Source organism: Chiloscyllium plagiosum, unplaced genomic scaffold (genome assembly GCF_037043375.1).
Source record: "Chiloscyllium plagiosum isolate Xiang-an unplaced genomic scaffold, Cpla_swu_hap1 HiC_scaffold_28, whole genome shotgun sequence".
Lineage (NCBI taxonomy): Eukaryota > Metazoa > Chordata > Chondrichthyes > Orectolobiformes > Hemiscylliidae > Chiloscyllium > Chiloscyllium plagiosum.
In genome coordinates, this window is record NW_028270166.1 from 18,573,333 (window position 1) to 18,579,332 (window position 6,000).

Sequence of the window (6,000 nt, forward strand, 5' to 3'; positions counted from 1 at the left end):
AAAAAAAGAGTTGAGGCCAGAATCAGATCAGCCATAACCTTGTCAGCTGAGGGAACATTCAAGGGCTGAATGGACTATTTCTGAACATAATTTATATATTTGCATGACTAGATTAGATTACTTACAGTGTGGAAACAGGCCCTTCGGCCCAACAAGTCCACACCGACCTGCCGAAGCGCAACCCACCCATACCCCTACATTTACCCCTTCACCTAACACTACAGGCAATTTAGCATGGCCAATTCACCTGCCCTGCACATCTTTGAACTGTGGGAGGAAACCAGAGCACCCGGAGGAAACCCACACAGACACGGGGAGAATGTGCAAACTCCACACAGTCAGTCGCCTGAGGCGGGAAATGAACCCAGGTCTCTGGCGCTGTGAGGCAGCAGTGCCGCCCAACTAGATCACCTGCTTTTCTTTAATCTTTCAATTTAGTGAGAACACATTAGGAGAATTTCCTTAATATCTTTAATTACATCCATAGGATATTCTGCACCTACCTGAGAGGGCAGACACGAATTTTCCAACTCATCCAAGAGAGCAGCACCTCTGCCAGTGCAAGCTTTCCTCATGGTCTTGCACTGAAGTGCCAGTCTCTGTGTGTTCATGCTTCTGGAATGGTCTGGTACCCCAATCTTCAAACTGTGATGCTATTATTCAGCCAAGCCTGACATCAAGTGAACAGCAGAATCATGACATAAAGTATTTATTTTGTGAAAGTCAATTGCAGTTAATTAAAACTGTCTGGATAAACAACTCTCATGAGCACGCAGTGCCTACGCAAATGCAGTTTCACTTTCCTTCTTCCGTCAATAATCTCCAAATGGAGGTCAGGCCCTCGGTTATACATTTAAGCCCAAATACAGAAAAGATAGAAACTGGAGATCCATCTGTGTGCACGAGTTAAATTTACAACAGAAAATTGCATTACCAGGAAGTCAGGTTACACCTTCTACAGAAAGTAACAGGTCCATTAAAGTCGGAATCCTAGAGGTTAAACTGGATTATTTCTGAAATCTGTGTCACCAAACAAAACTCTGAAGTTTTCATGCCAAGAATCTTACTAATTGTTTCATCATAAGCTGCTCTGAATCAAGATACCCCTTCTCCATATATTTCATAACAAATCGGTTATGCAGTTAACAGGAAATGACTGTACTACTGTGCTATGTGATTTTCTGCTGCCACTTCATCAAAATCAAAACCTTCGACTATTTGTATTCAAAATGATATCCCTTCATGTAATCATATTTGATATTTTCTTAAGATGGCCATCATGTCTAACTTCCCTCAGTCAGTGGAGAGCTGTGGTTTATTTTCCTTTGCTGGCTCCAGGCCCATGCTTATTCAGCTGTGAATCTAAATACTAACTACTCGACCCAAGCCCTTGCTCGAAACCACTGATGACAGGCTGCTCTCTCTCACAGTGAACAACACGAACGACCCCTTTCTTCCAAACACTTCTGCTTTATTTCACATGTCTGACCTCCAAGAGCTGCTTTCAATAGCGGGGGGTGGTGGTTAGTGATTGTTATTTGTTGCTGTGATGTGGTTAGGTTTTCTTTCCCTTCCTCCCCTCGATCCCCTGCCTCTTGGAAGCAGAGAGCATGTTCTTTGATGTCTTTGCCATGCAGAGGCCTCAGTCTGTTATCTTTGCAGTTACATAAATGGACTGATTTCTGGAAGATTGCTTTTCATTGCAAACATAACAGCGCGATGGTACATATCATCAGAGACTGCTGTTTTAATCATTTGCATAAGGCAGGAATGCTGGGTTATTAAAGTACATTTGTCTTGTTCTATCGCAGACGGTATTTTGGCTCCAAGCACTGTATGCTATTGATCTGATCTGAGACAACTGATATAACATGCTAATAAGAGTTCTTGTGAGGTTCAAAGCTGTAGTTTTAGATTAAGATAAAAAGTATTACCCACTGAGCGTGCGATACCCCACTTTCCTGGACTAATTTGTTAGCAAAAGGCTCCCCAGGTGGTTCTCAACATATTTGCCCTATTAGTTGACATTCCTGATGAAGGACTTACGCCCGAAACATTGACTGTCCTGCTCCGTGGGTGCTGTCTGTGCTTTTCCAACACCACCCTTTTTGACTTTGATGCTCCAGCATATGCAGTCCTCAATTTCCCCTATTATTTAGACAGTGAAAGGATGTTGTAACTGGCCTCAGTATCCCTGAGTCCTGGAAGGGAAGGTCAGTTCGCCCAGAATGGTTAAGGCAAAGTAGGATACAGCTCTGACGCCTTGCAGTACAATCATTTGCCATCACTCAGTGCCACACCTCACATGCAATTGATAGACAAGAATTCAAAATGCTGCTAAAGCCCTTGGAAAGTATCCTAGCATCAGATAGTTATCACAGCAAGAGAAGAATGAGGAACTGCTTTCTCTTAGGGTAATACTTTATACAAGTATGAGTGACATGGGCTATTAGATTAGATTCCCTACAGTGTGGAAACAGGCCCTTCAGACCAACAAGTCCACACTGACCGTCTGAAGAGGAACCCCCCCGAGACCCATTTCCCTCTGACTGACGCACCTAATAATATGGGAACTTTAGCATGGCCAATTCACTTAACCTGCACGCCTTTGAACTGTGGGAAGAAACCGGAGCACCCAGAGAAAACCCACACAGACACGGGGAGAATGTGCAAACTCCACACAGATAGTCACCTGAGGCTGGAATCAAACCCAGTTCCCTGGCACTATGTGGCAGCAGTGCTAACCACTGAGCAACCATGCCGGCTATGTGTGGCAGAAGTAGATAACAAGTGCAGTGAGGTCCATCTTGAAATGGGGAACAACTCTCACCACTTTTACACCTTTCACAAGTGACTTAGTAAGATTCTCACTAAGCAGCAGTTGATTGATGGGAATTAATGATTGTTAAATACCTTCTTAACAGCATAATTCACCTCATTCATATTAAGCTTTCCATAAAACCATAGAATGATAAAATGATACAGCACAGAAATGGAGCCATTCAGCCCATCTTGTCTGTGCCAAGCTAAATACACCCAGATGCCCTTTCTAATCCAATCGGCCCGCACATGGCCCATAGCCCTGCCGTTTATAACACTTACAGTGCAGATCCAGGTACATTTTAAGAGTATAGGGTCTCTGCTTCCATCTCAAATCAGGCAGCAAATGCCAAACACTCGTCACCCTCTACACAAAAAAGGTTTTCATCATGATCTCTCTAATCCTTCTGCTACTTAGCTTGAATCTATGACCCCCTGGTTTTTGAACTCGCTGCCAAGGGAAAATGGATTCCTCCTGTCTACTCTCTATTTCTATGTATCTCTACCTCTCACATCCTACCATCTTAGTGAACTCACCAAACACGCTGGACCTTGGGAAAATCTGACATGGAGGTCAGAGCCAAGTACCAAACGGATCCACCTACATGTCAGACATCAGGCACCAACATCACAGGACACCTCACGTTCATGTACCATCCTGTAAAAACCCTTATGGCATATCTCCAATCTGCTCTTAGGATGCTCTGCATTTTAATGTTGCACCTCAGGCCGCACTGGCAACTCTCATTGTAACGCTGCAGCAAGGATACGGTGTGCTCACGGGCACACCCCCAGCTTATGGACTGTACCAGGCTGCATTTCCAGGCTGTATGCTTGCTCTCATAGTGCATAATCAGTCTGAGACTTCCTGAATGCTCACAGCATCCTTGCCATGCATTGCTTTGCCTTTGCTGTTGTGCCCTGTCAGCCAGAGATGCCAGGCTCATATTACTGCTATTTTGCCAACACAAAGCCAGGATGTTTGGCATAGTTGTCACGAGGCCTCAATCAAGTCAAGGGGTATAGCTTTCAGACAGGGAGCCCTGGCACAGGAAGTCAAGGGCAGCCTCCAATACCAGTCCAGTCCCTGCTAGGATGTCAGTGAATTCTGGGATATCTGCTGAGTCGCAAGTTGTCCTGGAACGGTGTGTGGTCAGGTGGAGCAGAAATGGGAAACAAGCAGCACCATGGAGGTGTGATAGGTAATTAATGAGGTGCATTTGATAAAATATAGCAAGAGAACCCACTAGGCCTCCTGGCCTCAAACTCTCCAAAAAATTGGCATAGCTTGGACTTAATCAAATAAAGCAAGATTCAGTCTTTTCTATTCTTTATGTAATTTTGATAATAGCTCACTGCTTGATGGAGTGGGGCATTTCACAGTTTAATCATTAATTAGATTTTATCCTGCACTTTTTAACACAAAAATCTTTTTTTCCATCACTTTTTAGCTCAAAAATCTTTTCTCCATCCAACCGGCTGGAAATGGGAGTTGATGACAGCCAGTGAGGGCAATAGGATGCTTGTGTTCTTACAAAAAAACTTTTACATAGCCAAAAAATGACTATGGATACAAATTCAATGACTGTTTGGCAGAGTCCTCTGTGGACCCATGGAATATCACACCTGCAGAGTCACAGAAATGTCAAATGAAAGACTAAAAGGAAATAATAAGAATCTGGCTACCCAACTTCCTCCTGGCAGTGAGCTATCTCTCTCCAGGCATGTTTATGTTTTACCCTTCCAGGCGTACACATAAAATGAAGTTAAAAGTGAATTTCAACCATGGTCTGCATGCGCTAGTGACCAATGTGTGGACTAGTATGCTATGAAGGTCACAGCTTTGAGAACAGCCCTGCACTGCAGATAAAGGGAGGGAAATTTTGTCCCTCTTTCACTCTGTGTGTTCTCTGTCAGCCACCATTGATAGGAACCAGAACAAAGGAATTTCAATGAACTTGAAAATCAAGAATCTCAAAATTGAATGTTAATTGCCAATGTCAATGCTACCAGTAACATCCCAATGTTTGATTATTTACTCTTCACAATCAACTCAGGGACCATGCCATGTGTCTCTTTCTTCTTTAACTTTTGCCTTTACTTGGGACTCAATTTTCATTTCTGATCTGTGTGTCTGTGTCTGTGTGTTGCATTATTATTTCTGTTTTCATTTACCAACTAATAAACTCAGCGTTTGGTTAACTCAAGAAAGCCTGGTTAAATAGGTCCTTTTAAAACATTAGTTAATTTTGTCTGGAAGAAAGATATCACAAGGGAAGGGATTCTTTGTTCCTAGATTAACCTCATTGTGAACAACTGAGGGGCCAGATGAATGTAGGAGGAGGGACAATCCATCCCTACTCACACAGCAGTTTAACCATTTGGAATATCCCATCTGGCACTTCAACATATTAGGGAACCTCATCCTGGGAATTGCCATAACAGGGGAAAGAAGAATTGGGATACAGATACTTAGAGAGAGAGAGAGAGAGAGAGAGAAGTGAATAGTAAAGTTTGAATGTTTTTGTCTAAAAAATGTTTAGTGGATAGTTGGTTGGGATAGTCAGCTAAGAGATTGTAATCCAAGTCTAGAACAAGAATTGAATCCACATTGAAGTCACAGGCTCTAGAGGTGGACAATCAGTTTATATGAAGTGAATTGGTCATTTCAGCATTATGAGCAAGTCTAACTGAAATGTTAGTACCTTAATATTATCAGTTATTCTATTTTTAACCCACCCTCAGAAACCTTAGCAGCTGAAAATGGTGACAAAGAGAGAATCCGTGAGGTAAGTGATTTTGCAGCCCCACTTGTGTGTCCTAGGGAGTTTCCTTTAGTCCCACCAAATTACCCAGTAACACTTGCTTCCCTTTCCATGATCAGCATGCTACTGTGACCCTCACCCCACCACCCCCCACCCCGATGAGCAACTGTCTCATTGTGACCATTCACTGTCACAAGCACCAACCATCTTCCCCTGAGATCAGAAAACCTACAATTAGAAGCCCCTATCCTAGGGATCAAACACCCAAGCTACTGTCAGATCCTATGCCTCTCTCTCTCTCTCTCTCTCTCCCTACCGCACTCTGACTCCATGTGATAAAGATACCCTGGTCACCAAATCCCAGGAGCCCCTCCTGATCTGGAACACTATAAGATTAATGCACTCTTGTTCTATG

General features: G+C 43.2%; 1 long non-coding RNA gene across 6 annotated transcripts in view; it reads right to left on the reverse strand.

The window, feature by feature from the left end:
* The window catches only part of LOC148142501 (uncharacterized), a 103,582-nt gene extending 102,383 nt beyond the window's left edge, over window positions 1-1,199 (reverse strand). For all 6 annotated transcript variants that reach the window (XR_015751814.1, XR_015751818.1, XR_015751822.1 and 3 more), the window contains exon 1: window positions 504-1,199. This is a non-coding gene — a long non-coding RNA (uncharacterized LOC148142501). The remainder of the gene's footprint in view (window positions 1-503) is intronic.
* Window positions 1,200-6,000: the final 4,801 nt, after the last annotated feature.